We start from the raw sequence: 18,755 nt of genomic DNA on the forward strand, positions 1-18,755 counted from the left end.
CATCAAGAGAGTTTAGAACTAGAGTGTTAAGATTAAAACTAAATTTATTGCCAATCATGGAAGACCTAGGTAGGAGACATCGGGTCACAGAGGATCAAAGGATGTGTCGCTTTGATGCCACGCTATTAAGACCCAGAAACATTTGTGCTTAGACTGCATTGTGCACGAACATTTACGACATGAAAAGATTATTAGATTCCCACACAATGGTCAGGTGAACAGGTCTCTTCAGGTATGGGTGTGAAATTTAAACGTCAGTGAAATTTCACTGCTAATAGCAATTTTAGAATTTCCAGAAATAGTGCTGCTTGGTTTTAGTACTGTATTCAAATGTTTTAAAATGCTCTCTCATACGAATTGACATTATGCTTAAAACTGTTTTTGTCTGCGTTTTCTAATGAGTTAACTGTAGGAACTGCCAGGTTTTTTAACCTAATTGATTATTTATGATTAGTTATGAATTGTAATGGTTTTAAATGTATTTATATTTTAACTGTTTTATGTCTTGTGTGAATGGTTTGGCTGTGTAACCAGAGCACAAAATAAACAAATAAAAAAGACAAAAAAGAACAGTAAAGGCATGGTGTAAAAAGGCTCTAAACGGGAAGCTTTTAGGGCAGCACCGGAAAAGCAGATGATTATAAATGGCCCTAAGAGAGGGCGAAAGCTAATTCCATAAAACTGCTGCAGACAACGAAAAGGCAAAGCCACGGTTCTCGTCGGATGAAACCTGAAGACCGGAATCAAAAACTCACAGGCAGACCACAAAGCTCAGCTGTTATGTAGCAACAGACTCAGCACCATGATCATAAAAGGCCCGATGCAGAATACACAGATACTTAAATTGAATAGAACAGCTAACAGGGAGCCAATGAAGGGGATGCAGAGTCGCGGAGATGTGATCCCGAATAGAAATGACAGCAACCCGTCTTGTAGCAATGTTCTGTAGTATCGGAAGACGGTTAAGTATGTAAGAGGGCTGGGACAGAAAAAGAGATTGCAGTAGTCTAAGGAACCACAGATATAAGCAGCCACCACAGAGGCACACATGTCAAGGGGCAGAGATGGGAGAATCTTCTGTAAGATTTTTAGCTTGAAGAAGCCTCCTTGACAAACTGAACTAACTTGCACATCCATAGATAGGGTGGCCGAGATCTTGACTCTAAGGTCCTTGACAATGGCAGCAGGTTTAGGGAACGGGCCAAGGGAGGGGGGCCAGTAATCAGGCATCCAGACTGAGGTCATCGAAGGAGCATCCACAATTAAGACCTTGGTCTTGTCATTTAATTTATGTCAGTTCCGGCTCATCCAGCAGTCACCAACAGAAATCAGACAATTCCTAAGATTGGCTGAGGTCTCAGAAAGGGCAAGGATGAGAGGCGCCACAGTCTGGGTATAATCTGCATAGATATAATAGAAGAGGCCAAATGACTGGATGTGTTTAGCCAATGGATGTACATAGACATTAAAGAGAATAGGCAACAGAGCCCGGGGGAACCCCACAGGTGACAGGAACAGAGGGAGACTGGAAAGGAGGCAGGGACAGAGACTGAGAGCGGTCAGCAAGAAAAGAATGGAACCAGGCCAACACAGAGCTCTGGATACCAGCTACTGGCAATCCTTCTAGCGGGATGGTGTGCTCGATGGTGTTGAATGCCACCAGCAAATCAAGTAAGATCAGTGCACCAATAACTGATTGCTGAAATGTTCCCTGTAATACTTTCTGATGACGGCAAATGAAGAACAGACAACTCTGGCATTTATTTATTTCACTATGAATGTCATTCTCTTTAAACAAATATTTTAAAACTCTTCACTTTTGTAACATCAGTAAACTCTTGCCAGATTTCCTTTCCTTTTGCAGCAACTCCTTTGATCAAAACAAACAAAGAATCCTGAAGTTGATGTTTTAGCACCAGACTCTGGTTTATCTTTTTTTAGGTATCTTAGATGATTTGGTTTCTGGTCTAACTCTGACCTGAAATGGATAAACTATTTGCAAAGCAATCACCTCAACCATATTCAGGTCTTGAAGTACAACATGAACTTCAGCGACTTCCTTATTGTTTTGTATACTTATTATAGACAGACTGCCTTTTTAAATACTATTGAAACAGTATTTACCTAACACATGCTTTTCAAATGTTCTTCTGCAAACAGATGTAAAGCGCTTTCCAAGTATTGTCTCCTGCATCATTACCTTTTTCTTCTATTGCCACGTTCCTTATTTTTAATTTATAGAATGTGTGTCCAGAGAATACACACACTTTCTCTGGCTTTTCTATGGTAATGGATTCAAAGATAGCCATTCCGCTGCCATTGACACGTGCAGCGGTAGCACGTCCTCGCCTATCTTGCCAGGACACGGGCGGTATGCATCCGCAATGGCGGCTGCTACGCTCTACTCTGTCTCTGTGTCTTGAAGTGTGAAATGCAGGACTCAATTGAGACGGCAGCGCCATCATGTTTCCAAGGCGGCTTCTCTGGCATCCATTTCCATAGATACCATCACATATACCTCTGCCTCGCTTGTGCTGGGCTGTTAATATAAAAGAGAATGGCAGGTTGCAAGCTGCGTGTCTCCACAGCCCCCAGTTCCCCTGCAGTTCTGAACTTCTTGCTTGTTTCCCTGTCAGTGTGTTTGCTTTGCCTGCCTTTTGCCCATAAGTCTGCCTTCTCTTTCCCCTTGGCTTCTTCCCTTGCCCTGATGGTGTGTCCTTTTCTATGGCTTCCTGATCTTGGGGGCTGATCCTGTTCCTTCTCCTTCCTTTTCCTAATCTCTCCTTGAGTTCAGCATGATTCTCTGGACCCTGGTTCACCCTGTATCACTCCAGAAGCTTAAGGGTACCATCTTCTACTACCCTCCAAATTCAGTGCTTGCACTGCCCTTTCACCATGCAAATTCTGGAAGTTGAGTCCCTTGTGTTGGGGGTTTGATTCCATTGTCTCCCATGCTACACTTCGTGGGAGGCGTCTGAGCTAGACCCTTAGCATTCCCCTTGTTCATCCTGGAGCACCCCAGAGGTAACATGCCGGTAAGACGTTCTCAAGATCTGAACCGAAGAAGGCCTACTCCCAAAACATCCAGGTCCTCAGGTACTTTGCGCTCACGTGACGTTGACAGCCATACTTTTCCAAGATTATTTCTTTTGAAAGCATTGGATCTTCACATCTAGTGGCAACATTTGACTTTTCAATGGAAGAGTAGTCACATTTTATGTACTACTCTCCAACCATTTTAATCGTAGATACTACACTTTGTGCGGTGCCAGTGGTGAGCCCCTCATTCAAAAGTGCAAAAAATATACATGGTGTTTTGCAATCATCCGTTTTGAGGAGAAGAATGCAGATTGAACATACTGATGCTCAGCTAGCATATGTATGTGATGGAACTGACTCTTGCATCTTCCGTTTTCAAGAGAAGCTAAAGAATTACCTTGAAGTCCAGTTAAGTCACCAACCTCACTCTCATCAATTTTTGTAACATTTTCATTTGTCTTTTCACATTTTCCTTTTTCTGAAAGGAACATACTATTTTTACTAGTCTGCATGAATCTTTGCAAATATTACACATTTAAAGAACATTTGCATAGAAGAAGAGGCTCTCTTATTTCAGAAGATATCTCCCTAATTTCTCTTCCTTAATTTCTTGAAGGTTGTTTTACCACTTCCTATTCACTAACATTATTTTTAACTTCATACCTTCTACCTGTGTCAGTACTTGCAAAAGTCACATTTGACTTTTGATGGTAACTCTCCTCATTAGAAAACCTCTCCATGAGAAGTATGTAGCAATTTCCCATTGAATACTGCACAGAAATGTTCTGCGAGAGATTCTTGGTCCCTTTATTAAAAGTAGTCAACTGATTCAAAACTGAAGTTAAACATTTACTTTTCGCATGAAAGGCTTTCTTAATGAGTGCCTGTAACTGTCTTTCTTAAAGAAATCACTGCAATAAATCCACGTTTGTTTCAGTTTTCCAAAGATTGGATAGAAACTTGATGATAAAACATTCTATTATGGACTTTTCTAATTCCATGGGGCATGAAAAATGTACTGCAATGCTCTCTTTTTTCATAGTGTTCAATTGTTTCCATCTCTGTTTCAAGCTACTTTATAATATTGTTTTGGTGGCTCACATTCCTTTTGGTCCCACTTGCCTTCCTAATTTGAAATTGCTTTACTAATTCTGTCTTTCCTTTCGGATCATGCAAAAACATTATGAACAGTTTCCCCTGAACAGACCTCCCTTCCCTGCATGTAGTTTTGTTTCCTTTTTACATGCTTCCTCGGGTCCTTTGATGGCATTTTCAACAAATTTTCGAACAACATACAAAAATAAACAGTTTAAGCAGATAATTAGATTGAGAAAAGTAAAAAATACATTTCTAACTAAACTAGTGGGGTACACGTGGGTGAGAGGGGGAGCAGTGCACAAAAGGGGATCTGGAGGGGGTTGATGCACCTGAGTTGGAGCATTGCACCAGAGGGAGTGCAATGGGCAGGAAAGGGGAGGCAGAGAAATGGTCCAAAGTTGTACCAGTGCACCAGAAGGGAGATGGAGGGCAAGAATGCTGAAAGGAAAAAGTCAGCCAGAGGGGGAGCAGTGGACTAGAAAACTAGCAGTGAACATTGAGCTAGAATAAATGGTCGTGTGAAAGAGAAAGCGAGAATGCACATCACTGGCAGGATGAAGGTTTTCATAGTGCAAGTTGTGATGGAGAATTGGTGAGTGTAAGGGTGTTGGTGAATAGGGAGGGATGGGTGCTTGTGGGGATGACACAACAAAGAATGCAAATGTTTACACCATTATAAGTAATAACAATAAAGTTAATATAAACTAGGAATACACATTAAACCAAAAAAGTAGAGCTAAATAAATACTTTTCTGTCAAGCTGTGGGCAACTGGGACACTTTCTATTAAATTGATACTAAACATTATTTAAGAAAGGGCTAGATATGAAGCAGTGAACAAGAATTGAGATAGGGAATGGTGGACAAGAGAGGGGGCAGTTGAGAAGAAGAGGAGCAGTCCCCAGAATGGGAGAGGTAGACCAAACTGGTAGTGATGGGCAAGAAAGCAAAGAGTAGCAGTTGGCCAGAAAAGGAGAGGTGCACCAGAGGGAGGACAGTTGGCCACAGTCCGTGTAATGGGCCAGAGGAGACCGATGGAGCAGCAGTAAGAGGCCAGAGAGAGAGAGTGGCAGAGAGAGTGGCAGGCACACAAGTATAGAGGCATGGGCTGAACGTAGATGAAGCAATTAGCCACAAAGGAAGAGCTGTGTACAGGAAAGCAATAATTAGAAGTGGATTAGATAGAGAGCATTGGATCAGCAGGAAAGGGCTGTGGAAGCGAGTACAGGGGGAGAGGTGGGCCAGAGAGAGAGCAGTGGACCAGGTGGACAGTGCTGTGCAAGAGTGGGGTGGTTACCCGAAGAGGAGCAGTGGTCCAGAAAACAAAGATGGAGCAGTGCCTCAGAAAAAAAAGTTCATAGTGCAGGTTACAAAATAGAATGAGAAAAGAGAGTGATACACTGGAAGATAGCATGCGCAAATCAGAAAGAGCAAGATAGATTAAAGCGCTGTAGACTTGGGGAGGATTTGGAGAGCGTAGGGTGTAAGTAAGGAGCGTGATTGGAAGTGTGTTGCACGTATTGACTTGCTAGTGTGTAGCAGCAAGAGAGTATGCACTTCATTGGCAAAGTGAGAAATTTGGTAGTGTAAATTGTGATAGGAAATTGGAGAGTATGAGGGCTACTGCTGAATAAGGAGGCATGAGTTCTTGGGGGGATTGAAGAACATAAAAGGAACATGGGTTTTCAAAGAGTTTGGAGTTTTGTGTCAGGACAGCTAGTCGCCTGCGCACAGGATCAGTCTATGGTGTGGGCCTCGCCTGCAGCCTGGCACATGGTTTGTCCGGGAACCAAAACTCCACCCTTTTTTGGTGTGGGCGCTGGCAGTTGTTGGTAGTCCAATTTCTGTGAGACTCTTGGTACTTGGTGAAAATTATTGACACCTCAGTCTTAAGTTATTATTGTACATGGTAGTTTAATGTACTGATAAAGAATTACAAGTCTGGCATCTGGTGCCGTGTGTGGTGAATCGAAAAAGCCGATGCGTGTTTCAACTGTAGTCTTTATCAAGGCTGTGATGGGTGTTGGAGTGATAGGTGTGTGAGGATTAGGGCGCCGCAGTGGTATTGTCCAGATTTACAACATTGGTGGTGGCAATATAGTCAAGTTGATTAGGCCATGATTTGTCACAGAGATCCATTGGTAATACAAGGTTGTTTCACAAGTTGAATGGCATGGCATGCATATCAGAACATGTGGTGGGGGGTGAGTTGTGGTGGTTGCAGTATACAAGGTGGAATACAGTATCATAGGTGAACATTAATAATACACAGTAAGGTCATATTTGTTAGACCTGTTATGGCAATGCAAGGGAGACAGAGTACCAAGGAAGAAAGGAGGGAGAGAAGAATTGTAGAAGATATGAATTCAGGATTGGGATAACTGGGGTCAATGAAGAAGGAAGACATGAATGTGACTTGGTTGCAGGTGCTTACCAGAAAAGATGTGAGCAGGCTTGTGATGGAGCAGGTTGACAGGTCACCCTGAATAGGGTACTGGATGGAAGCTGGTTGGCTCATCTGCAATAAAGATGATGGAAGGGGTTTGATGCACGTTCTTGGAAAGTGTGAGTTAGGTCAGGGTTGAGCCGGGGGAGGTTGTGGTTAGTTAACCGTGTGACTCCAGGCTGATGGAGTGGGGCAGGAGGATGGTAAGCCCGGGTGGTTCATGGGTGAAGGGTAGAAGTGGAACCGGGATGGTGTGCTGTGATGGGCTGGGTCCCGCGTAAGTGTAGAGTGGGCTTGGCCGTGTGTGCGGAGAAATTGTGTGGTCGTGATGAGTGAGCCAGAATTAGGGGTGGCGGGATGGGTTAGCCCAAGTGGTGCTGGAAAAGGAGGTGGGGTATGGGAAGCGCGTGTAGTGTAGCGATCGTTCTGTGCCAGTGGTCCAGTGGTATGGTGTTCGGGTCTCCAGGGTGACGGGGTCTGGCAAAACACTATTTCTGAGGTGAATTCTCAGCGGTGAAATTGGGAGGGGGGCCGCATGCACGCAGAAGCATGCGGTCAGGGTGGCCATGCTGCCGGTGGGCCTGTAAAGCCAGGGAGCAGCATGAGAGGGCGAGCCATAGCTGGTGTGGTGAGCCTGTGTGGGTTTGGGATGATGCGAGCCCCGATTGGTGCGGGACGTGAGGCAAGGTCAGGGTCTGGATGGCTCCGAGTCCTCGGAGAAGGAGAGGAGGGGGTTGGGAGAGAGCGACGGCGTGCCAGTGTGCCCGCGGAGCGGCTGGGGCTAGCGGGGTTAGAGCGGTGGTGCTTACCTGTGCCTGGATGGGTACGTCTAGTCCGAGTGGTTCCAGCCATGGAAACGAATGCTCCCGGCCGGGATATAGCATTTACTTCCTGATTGGAGAGTGAGTGCTCATCTCTAATTGGTGAGGAGCACAACAAATAATGCCCTGATTGGCAGCAGGTGAAAAGGCTGAGATAAGAGGCATGTCAGCCGTCGGATGAATGCAAACATAATTGATTGAAAACCGAGGCAATTGGTTGGTGGGGTGTGTTGTGAGGGACACAACAGATAATGCCCCGAATGGCAGGAGGTGGGAAAGATGAAATGGGTGACCTGTCAGCCCGACGATGACTGCGTAGGTAATTGATTGTGTAAAAGGCAAATGTTGGTGGGGTTAGGCCACGGGGTTGAAGTATGCAGTGATGGCAATCCTATTAGGACACGAGGCAGTCACGTCACGAGCAGATGTGCTGTGAACGTGGACGGAGTGGTGGGGGGTTGGAATTACTGAGAAATGAAGCAATAAGGTTATTAGAGAAGCCGTTGGTATATGGGCAGGGGTGATCATGTAGGGGAGTAGGAGGTGTGTGCCCGTATCTTATGTTGGCAGGTCATATGCAGTTACATAAAGGACAATAGAACCGAGCGCAGGGGGGAGGGCAGAAAGAAGGACCTGCATGTTGATCAAGATGTGGAGGAGGGGGGAGGAGGCAGAGGCCTGGACCAACGGTGGTGGTTGGTCTGTGGTGTGCTGCATGGCCACCCTGATGTGGCCGCTGATGATCCATTCAAGTCAAGCGTTGAGGAACTTGGAGCTCATTCAGGAGTGGGTCCCAAGATGGGGAAAAGAGGGGGGGCTAAAGTGTCTCTGGTTGGATGTGTCCTGGGTGGGATGGCACAGTTGGGAAGGGTTACTCATAAGAACACATGGAAATCATGATCACTATTGAGTCCAACAGTAACGCCTCTGTATTTGCAAATCAGTCTTGCTTCTTTCTGGTGAAGGTGGAGTTCCCTGTCTCCTCCTCTGGCATCTACAGGTATTGTTTCTAGTCCCATGAAGGAGATGTCCTCTTTGTTGTCCCACTGGTGTTTTTCTTCCCAGTGTATTGCCAGTGGGTATTTGGAATCTTGAGAGTGAAGAGAGCTCAGGTGTTCCCGAATTCTGATTCTGAGCTCCGTTTTGGTGCTCCCGATATATTTGCGATCACAAACACATATTATGGCATAGACGACAAATTTGGATTTACAATTGATATATTGTTTAATGTCATGTGTGTCGACGTCGCTAAAGGTCAGTGCCCTGGTTTTCTTGGCGTGTTTACACATGGAACACGTTCTGCATTTGAAAAAATCCACAGGTTTGGAGCTTGTGAGACAATTGTCAGTTGTTCTGGATGCTGGGGCCATGAATGAAGGGCTTAAAATGGTCTTCAGCGTTTTGGCCTTGGTATAGGTCAGACATGGTTTGTCTGCTAACCATTTCTTGATATCCTCATCTACTGTCAAGAAATGCCAGTGCCTTTTTAAGATTTTCTGTACGTGTTGACTGTCGCTGCATTATTGGGTGATGTACCGTATTTCGTTGTTATCCTTGGTCATCCCTGTGGCGGGTTCTTTGGGTGTAAGAAGAGTTATCTGTTCTCTTTTGTTAGCCATATCTCTTGCTGTGTCGACAGCATGCTGTGGATAGCCTCTCTCAGAGAATCGTCTTGTGAGGGTTGAACATTCCTTTCCATATTCTGCCTGCATGCTGCAGTTCCGTTTTACTTATATGAATTCCCCTTTGGGAATATTGTTTATTACTGATTTATTGTGATAGCTTGAAGCATGGACTACCGAGTTTACTTCAGTCGGTTTCCTGAATGTTGCAGTGGTCAATTCCACCCCTCCTGCCCTGATTGTGATGTCAAGAACGTCAATTGATGTTCCAGTTAGTTCAAGACCAAATTGGTTATCATTGAGGTATTCTTGGAATGATCCTAGTTGTTCTGCTGTTCCAGACCAGATCATCAAGACGTTGTCAATGTAGCAGAACCATTTGTGGACAAATGTGTTGAAGTCCGCGTTGACGAATGCATGCACCTGCTCGAAATGATGCATGAATAAGTTAGCAATGGATGGTGTGTATGTGGCCCCCATGGCTATGCCTTTGATTTGTTTGAAATATTGATGATTGTGTTGGTCAAAGAGAATTTGAGAAATTCTTTTGTGAGTTCCAGATGGGAGCAGACGGATGCAGAAGCTTTAGCAAAGGCATAGTCAATAGCTTTTAATGCCAGTCTGTGGTCAATGGCCATGTACAGGGCTTTGACATCAAGAGTCAGAAGGATATACTCGTTATGCCATGTGACGTCTTGTAGTACTAGTAGCATATGCATGGACTCTTGTAGAAAAGTTGGTATTTTACCTCTGGTGCCAGTACGTTGTTGATGTATTGGTTCAGGGTTTCTGTTATCCATTCGATCCCATTCAGGATGGGATGTCCTTCAGGGTGCAAGTCGAACTCTTTGTGGACTTTGGGGAGGAAATAGATGATGGGCATCCTGGGGTGTCTGGGTTGTAAATATTTGAGTTCCTCATCTGTCAGGAGGCCACAGCTGTGCCATTTGGTCAACAGGGTGTTGGCTGCAAGTGTTATCTCATTCGTTGGGTTGTTAGTCAAGGTTTCATAGCAGCACGGGTTGTCAGGTGTGTCAGGGCCATTGTTATGTAGTCCGTTCTGTCCATAATGACCACATTGCCCCCTTTATTGTCTTCTTTGATGATGGTTTTGTGGTTTTCTTGTAGAACCTTGAGTGCATGTCTATCATGATTGGTAATGTTGTCTGAAGTCCTAGTGTGTTTGATTTTCATCCGATCTTCCATAAGCTGTAGGTCTCTTGTAACCGCTTGGGTGAAAATCTCAATGTCATTCTCCCCTTGTAGGTTTGGTGTGAACTTCGATTTGGACTTGATTTCAGGAATATTCAGGTTGCTCTCCTCAATGTTAAGTTGTTGTAGTGTTTTTTGTATGGACTGCCCTTGGCTGCCAGATGTGTCTTCCAATGTTGCTAGATGAGTGCTCTCTAGATGTTCCATATTGATTTCACTTATTGGTACATACGCTTTCTTGGAGGGTTTCCAGTTTATTTGTTTTGCGAAAACTTTCTTGAGTTTCAGCTTCCTGGTATATTTGAGCAAGTCAATCACATTCTTACCACCAGTGACAACAACATACTCAACAAAGGTCTTTCATTTGCACCCGCTAATCACACTATTTATGTGGACGCACAGATTGACTTGTTCAAATATACCAGGAAGCTGAAACTCAAGAAACTTTTCGCGGACCTGGCGGCTGGTCCGGCACGCGCAAGCAGAGCATGTCAGATGCACCGGCACCATTCTTAATGGTGCCGATACATCCAGCCTTCCCATTCCCATTGAGCCCTATCGGGCTCAATGGCAATGCAGAGCATTTCTTACCGGTGCCCAGAAATGGGCAATTACCGGGTCCGGCGGGCATTAATGACCCGGTAATTGCCCATGCCCGGGCACTGGAAAAATTCACAAGTTCGGCTGCAGCAGGCCGGTTTTAATGCCAAGGCTACCACCAAACTTATAATGAGGCATCCCGATTCTTCTTCTACTCTTTCATTGGAATCTGAATGTGAAGGGTGGCATGAAATATCTTTTATAGACATGTGCATTGCAAGTTACATGGAGTATTAATGAGTGTCTGCTAGACATTGGTTGCCAGATTCTTTTGTTTTTCAGATAATATTTTAGATTAGTGTCTAAGAAAAGAGCTATTCGTTCTGCTTGAGGACAAATATGTGTGTCTGGAACTGTAGCTTTTTTATTTCCATTGCGAAAAATATGATCTGGTCTTTACAGAAAGAACTCTGAGAAGATTTCAAGCTTTATTTATCTTCTCACCGGTGCTCCAACAAATTACTTATCACAGCGAGAATTAAGGAGTATTCACACAAATTGTGTGTGCATTTATTGCTCTGCGTGAGTTTGGTGAAGTGAGTGCTCTTTTTAATCTCATCTGCCAAAACTCACATGCATCAAATGTCCTATCATTGTTATCCTTTTTTCATTCCCTACCCTCTAACCCTTGTCTTATGCTTTGTGTGTTCTGTTTACATTAGTTATACATTTTTGTAATGTTTTCCCTTAAGTGGCATTATCTTTTGTACCATATTATTTTTCTTTTCATTTTTCCTCCCATGTCCCTTTTTACATGCAAGCAGCTCTTCTTCCAGCTAGAGTGCCGGAAAAGAGGGAGTGCAGCAGGTCACTGTTAAGATGACCATACCATCGCCTGGCTCCGTCTGCCTCACCCTAAAGGTAGAAGTCGAAGACTTTGATGAAGGCTGCAGACAGCTAGAGGTACTTCCTGGTGCCGGACCACCAATTCCTCAAAGAGATTGAAGCCGTCCTGTGCACCTTCTGTCACAAGGTGCTGCAAAGGGAGCCATCCCAAAGCTTGGGCACATCATCACTCCTTCAACATCTCATATGTGTGCACTGGGACACAGTGGGTGAGCCCTACCAGGCAGCACACCTAAGACAGAAGACCAAGGCACATGGACCGCTTGTGGGACAACGTTCTGCTACAGCCTCCTCCTTGGGTGCATACATGTTATCAGCCCCAGCAGCAGTGATGCACCCAGTCCCATCTACATCTGCCCCTCCAGCTACAGCTTCAGCATAGTTGGTGCTTTCTGCCTCATGGAGCAAACCTGTTGCACAGCCTGTACACGTGAATCTAAGTGAGTGCAAGATACTGCGTCTCATTTTCCCAATAGGGTCACCTTGGGGGCACCATCCAAGATGAGTTGCTAGTGGCTAATGGGGCTCACCAGCAGACCTGTCACTGCTAGGATTTATTTTTTAAGTGGCCATTTTTTTCTCCCGTAACTTTGTTGTTGATGTCCATGAAAAAAGTCAGAGAAACACAAAAACATGTCGTGTTTTTTTATTTTTCTAGTTTAAACGGTGTTACATCTTTCATCCCCAACATTCTTCCCTCCCAAATTTCTTTTTGGAACCACCAGATACAATTCAAAAACAGAAAAAAATGAGCCACGCGTTGCACAAATGGGTTTAACTGAAATACATAACCCCTTGGTGCAATTTGAATCTGCATCCTCAGGTTTTTTTTTTACATTCCCGTCTATTATTTCCACAATAATGTATCCCAGGAATTTCCTATGGTATAAGGTTAGTGCCTCTTGTATTTTTGCAGAAATGCGCCTGCGCAATTAAACCCCACCCCATGCATGCTGCCTTCTATTCCCATGGTCATGGCTTGTGCGCCTATTTCCACGTTACGAACAAACCATCCACAATATCAACTGCCCCTTAACATACATCCCACTATTCATGTTCTCTTAATTCTTTCAATATATCTCACGTACTCCTAACCTTGTAAATCACATCCTGCACATTGCCGTCCCTTTCCAAATGTTTTCTTGTGCCTTTCTTGTCATCAACGGCCCTTCTTTCTCCTCACTTGTACTTACTCATACCACTTTTTTTGTGTGCATTCTGCATTGTAAAAAATAACGAATTGTCATAATGTCGAACAAGGGAAGCGGGGTGTCTCCGCTCCCCTTGTTAGACATCATGGGAATTTCGAGGTTTAGGGGATGTCGCCCACTTCCATAATAAGGAAAGCGGGGGGGGGGAATGAAAGTAAAAATAAAATAAAACGTCACCTGAGGCGATAGTTCTGCCCCACAATGGGCAGGAGGAACTAACGTCGCGGGGAGGGTGCAGCTTGAAAGGAGAGCAGGTAGGTGTTCCGCCAAAGGTAAGATTTAGGGGTAAAGAGGTGGAGGGAAAGGGGATTGCGGGCGGGAGTGATCTGCTTGATTATTGCATGCCGCACATTTCGAATTCGGGATTTTCAGATTCAAGATTTTTGGCGCAGCAATAATCACGTAGATCCACTACAGAACGTACCCTCATGCCACTATACACCACAACCCACCTGCAAACTATGTTCTGCATGCTCTATGACGTCTCATTCCTTCCAAGAACATGCAACAGCGAGAGGTCTAGTCACCACACAAAACATGGTCCCTAGTAAATGGCATTTGTCCGCATGATAACCTGAATTCCTGGACAAAATAGAACATTATAATTCTGCTACTATACAGCAGACCTCACCACTCATGACTTCTTGCTCCTTCACCGATATCCTACCCTCTTATCTACATTTTCTGAAAAAGTCCCTCTCACTTGTTCCCCTTTTTAGTTTGGGCTATTATGTGGCAAAATATTGCATTAGATTGCAGATAGGGAGAAATGGCATATGAGGAGGGACACAAAAAGCTTGAAGGTATTGTTTGGTTATTTGTCCACCCATGGACTGCCCATGGCCATGCTAATCCCTATGGTCATTCCCACCCAGTACCTGCCCCTCCACACTCAAAACACCTCCTCATGGGAACTTGTTGAGTTTGTTTAATTCAATCCTTTCCATCAAACCTTGCACTTGAAGTGCCTGCCAGTATTTGTTTAAAGCAATCTTCTAAGAGTGAATGACTTAATTGGAGATGTAAACACGCTACTGGTGTAATACAAATGTCTTAACCAGGTCTGCCTTCAGCCACTAGATTTTTAAACACATTGCTATTAGATGCCCAAGTTCTCGCACCATTTTGCAGCTAGTACCATCAATGAGCAGTTAATACTGACACAGCAGTGCCTGACAAATGCCTTTTGCATGCCTTTCCCATGCCTACACAAACTTTCAAACTGTTGGTATTGCCAATGCTTTCTTAAAATCTTACATTACTCACACTTGTTTTATATTTCAGAAAACACTGATATTTATTTATTTATTCACATTTGTTGAGCGCACAACAGCCCCAAGGCATTGTGGCGCTTGTTACAGTGGGTGTTAGGCATCGATGTGTACATCTAGGGTTTTTACAGAGGATAAGACCGGGATGATACAGTTGTCGATGTGGAAGTTGGCGTAGAGGGAGTCTAGGTTCGCTAAAGTGGACTTTTGGCCAAGAATAAGAATTTCAGTCTTGTCGTCGTTGAGACAAAGGCCATTTGTGGCCATCCATGCTTGTATGGTGGAGTAAATTTTTCTTAGGGCCGTAGAGTCTTGGTGATAAATTCCTGTCAGGGCAAGGAGCACTTGGGTATCATCAGCATAGTTATTGTATGTGATCCCAAGTGCATCCAGTTTATCAAAAAGGGGCTTTGTAAAGAGATTGTATAGCGTAGGGGCAGTACAGGATCCCTGAGGAACACCACAGTGTATGATGGTGGCCGATGCATTTGCTATATTTGAGAAGACTTTCATAGCTCTGCCTTCTAAGAAAGAGGTAATCCAAGTAGTTGCTTGGTTGGAGAAGTGTGCAGCATGTGAGCGATGTTTGGTGAGGGTTTTATTGTCAACCAGATCAAACGCCGCTGAGAGATCTAGGAGGTGAAGGAGGGCAGGCTTGCCCTTGTCCAGGATATGGGTGATTTGTTTTTTTAGGTCTAGTAATGTGGTTTCAGTTCCGTGCCTTTTGCGAAAACCAGACTGTCTTTTTCCTAGACTGGAGTTGGTTTCAAGGTAGAGTTGGATTTGGCTGTGGGCGGCTTTGCCTAATATTTTAAGAAGGAATGGGACGGTCATTATGGGCTGGTAGTTATTAGGTTGTGTGGGGTCTAGCATGTTTTCTTTTTAGGAGGGGACGCACCCAGGCCTCTTTAAGGCTGTCAGGGACTATGCCTGTTTTAAAGGATGCGTTAATGAAGGCGGTTAGGAGAGAAGCAAGTGACTGGGCGCAATCCTTTATGATCTTAGGGGGGGCACACATAGCCCTTGCATTGCAATGTTTTGAGATGTTTGAGGATGTCTATGACTTCTGTTTCTGAGATTTCCTGAAATTAAAATTTAGGAAAGTCAATAGTTTTGGAGTTGGGCAGAGTCTGAAAGTGTTGGTTCTGCTTAGGTAATGTATTATAGTGGTCTCTAATTTTGTTTTGTAGGTGGTCTATTTTTTTTAGCATGGCAGTTTGTATGCTAGAGCATCAAGCTTCATCTTTGATGATCTCATCAGTGCAAGTGGGAGGATCTGTGAGGTCTTTAAAGATGGTGAAGAGTTCTTTGGTTTGAGAGTTAGCATCAGAGATTCGGCGATTGTAAGCTTCAGATTTGGCATTAAAGATGGATTTTTGTACTTTTTTGCAATGGTTTGGAAGTTTTCTTTAGTTGTGTCACCGGGGGTTGCCTGCCAGTTTTTAAGTGCCTGGCATTTATTATTCTGCAAGGTTTGGAGTTCTTCTGTGAACCACGAGTTTGAGTGGAGTGATTTTTTTCTCTTTCTTATTTTCTAATGAGGCAATGGCGTTGACTGCACTAGTAAGGGTGTCCTTAAATATGTACGCTAGGATGTTAGGGTCTTGTGAGAACCATGGTGCTAGGGACAGGAGGTTAAGATAGGCTTGGATGTTCTCTGCAGTTAGTTTTTTGGTGCTGCGTGCTAACGTAGCAGGTGCAGGAGTAGTGGATTTAGTACTGGGTGCTGTGGGGATGGTGAATTGTAGCCAGTTATGGTCTGTCCATGGGAGGACCGTGTTGGAGGTAATAGAAGAGTCACAATTATGTCTAGGATGCTGCCTTTGAAGTGGGTGGGGGAGGTGATTTTTTTATGAGAAACTCAGATCTAGGAAGTCCTTAGAGAGAGAAGTAGCAGTTTTATCATTGGGGTCATTGAATCCTAAATTTAGGTCACGTAGAAGTAAGGGCTTGGTGGTATTTTTAATATTTTACAGAGTAAATGTGTGATTTGCCCTAGGAAGTCCATGGGAGGTCCGGGTGGCGGGTAAATTACATTAATATTTATGGTGTTTTTTGGTGAGAGAGATAGTTTGGCTGATAAAATGTCTGTAATAATTTCCCTTTAGTGGGGAATAGGCCTAATAGCTATGGCTTCTTTGAAAATCAGAGCTACCCCCCCTCCTATTTTTGACGACCTATCCTGTCTGAGGATAGAGTAGCCTTCTGGTAGGGCTAGTGTGACGGTAGGGCCGGATGCCTCGTGAAGCCATGTTTCAGTGATGGCTAGTATATCTATGTGTGACTTACTAATAGGTCATTGACTTCAAGAGCATGGGCATTAAGGGAGCGTACATTGAGTAAAGCGCATTTAAGTTGCAGTACCGAGTTGTTACTGATAGACTGAGGTGGAGTGCTTATTTTGGGTAAGGTGTTATGTTGTTTCATAACATTGGACTTGGACTTTATGTATGGTGGTTTGGGAGAATTAGAGTTGCGGTTGTGTATACTGTGGTTAATCGTGTTCAGTCTTGTGGCGGTGCGTGTTGCTACATGAGTGTTTCTGAGTACTATCTGTAAAGGACGGGCACTGATGTTCATGGTGCGTGTACGTGTCCTAAGTCTGTGGAGTCTGGACTGACAATTAGGTGCATGAGTGAGTGTCTGCATGTTATAGTGAGTGGGGTGATCGGGCCGTAGGTACCATGGTAATGGTGTGCAAATTAAGGCTACTGGAGTTAAGATAGTAGGAGTGTTCTATACTGGGATAATTGAGTCTGATGTTGAGGGCGAGTAAGGTCCCTAGCAAGATGAGGTAAAGTGGCAAGGTGCACATACTGAGAGAGAGGTTAGGGTACACTTAGCAATTAGGCTATTTCAGAATGCACAAGACCAGAGACAGCTGGGCTATTTACAGCAAGCATAGCGGAGGCTGAATCAGGTAAGCTATGGCAGAGTATGTTTAACAGTGGCAAAGTAGGCAAAATAGTCTATGTCAAAACACTTTATATAAGCTTTATCAAGACACTTTAGCAGCAAAGACCAGAGACGGCTATGGCAGAGTATGTTTAGCAGTGGCAAAATAGGCTATGTCAAGACACATTGGCAGCAAATGATAGGGCAAGCTCAGGTAGTATTAGTCTCTGTGAATTGGGCTATTTCGAGCTATGTAAGCCATAGGAACAAGTTAATGCAATTCAGACCATGGGCTTGGGCAGTAGCAGTAGTAATTAACTAAAGAATTAGGCTAGCTAAAAAAGCAAAACAAAAGATCCTATTTCAATGCAGGTATAGCTGCAGGCAGATTTGCTCAATCAGAGCATACTCAGCTGCTTAAGACAGGCTAGCGTTTCACAACACATTGCAGTACACACAGGAGGTGACAGTTTTGCTGATTTCGAGTGTGCAGAGTGGAGCCAAAAAGCTCTGTTGCAAGACACGCTTAAAGTGCACAGCCGGGTTAATACCGCGGCAAAGTCAGAGATTGTAATGGGTCATCGAGTCTCAGTGGGCATACGCTTACCTAGGGCTGAGCACGGACAGCGTTCTACGGCCCCAGGCTCCTTCGGCTCCGACAGGCTCGGGACAGGAAGAGAGCCTTTGTTGTGCGTGCCTCTGTTGTGTGGGCCAGCTTAACGCCTGCCAGCTGGGGATTGGTGCATAAAAAGCACCAGGTGGCCAATAGTAAACGATCTGGTTGCAGGCAGGGTGATGGTGCTGCCTTTACAGGCGAGCCGCCATTTTGGAGTGGTTAGGCCTTGTGTGCCTTAATGGAGATATGCAGAACACTAGCAAGGTGCACTGCGTGGCCAGCTGATGTTCTGATTCAAATTAGGAGCAGAAATATGCGGCGGGGTAAAAGCGCGATCCATCGCGTTTTCACAGGTGATTACAGAAATTGCAGAAATTCTTCAGAGAAGCCCAGGGGATTACCTTGCACTCTCTTGATGTAGTGCAGCCTCAGACAGGGCTGTAAGACTGCTCCAGCAGTGTTGGGAGGTCCTGCTCCACTGAAGACGGACACGCACAGATAATACCTGTGATAAATACCTGTGTGTGCCTATCTTTCCATCAACTCCTTTTGATTCTCCTCTGACCATAGTAGAAACAATATGCATATAGATCTGTAAATCTGTGTAATTAAAAAAGCCACCAGAGAATGTACCCTAATACGTTTTTGCAAAACCAGGTAATGGACCAAAGGAAAGGAAAACCCCAAATGTAGGACTAGTGCACTCATAACAATTCATAGTACTCACACAGGGTGGGTAATTACCCCCACTTTTTTGTCTTTTACAATACACCGATGAAGACATTTCCATGCCAAGTACATGTGACAATGCACCAATACAATATGTTCTGCACTCCCTATACCTGCTCATTCCTTCCAAGAACATGCAACAGAGAGAGGCCTAGTCACCAAACAAAACATGGCCCTTAATAAATGGCACTTGTCAACATGACAACTGTGTTTGTGCTTTTCTTCTGTTGAACTCCATTTCTTTCTCCTCTGACCATACTAGTATATAAATCACTGTAGTTACAGTAAAAGAGAAAGTGCTCTCATACATTCTTGCAAATCTACTCTTGTCTGGATCACCTCCTACTTGG

Source organism: Ambystoma mexicanum, chromosome 1q (assembly GCF_040938575.1).
Source record: "Ambystoma mexicanum isolate Mex_15411 chromosome 1q, UKY_AmexF1_1, whole genome shotgun sequence".
Lineage (NCBI taxonomy): Eukaryota > Metazoa > Chordata > Amphibia > Caudata > Ambystomatidae > Ambystoma > Ambystoma mexicanum.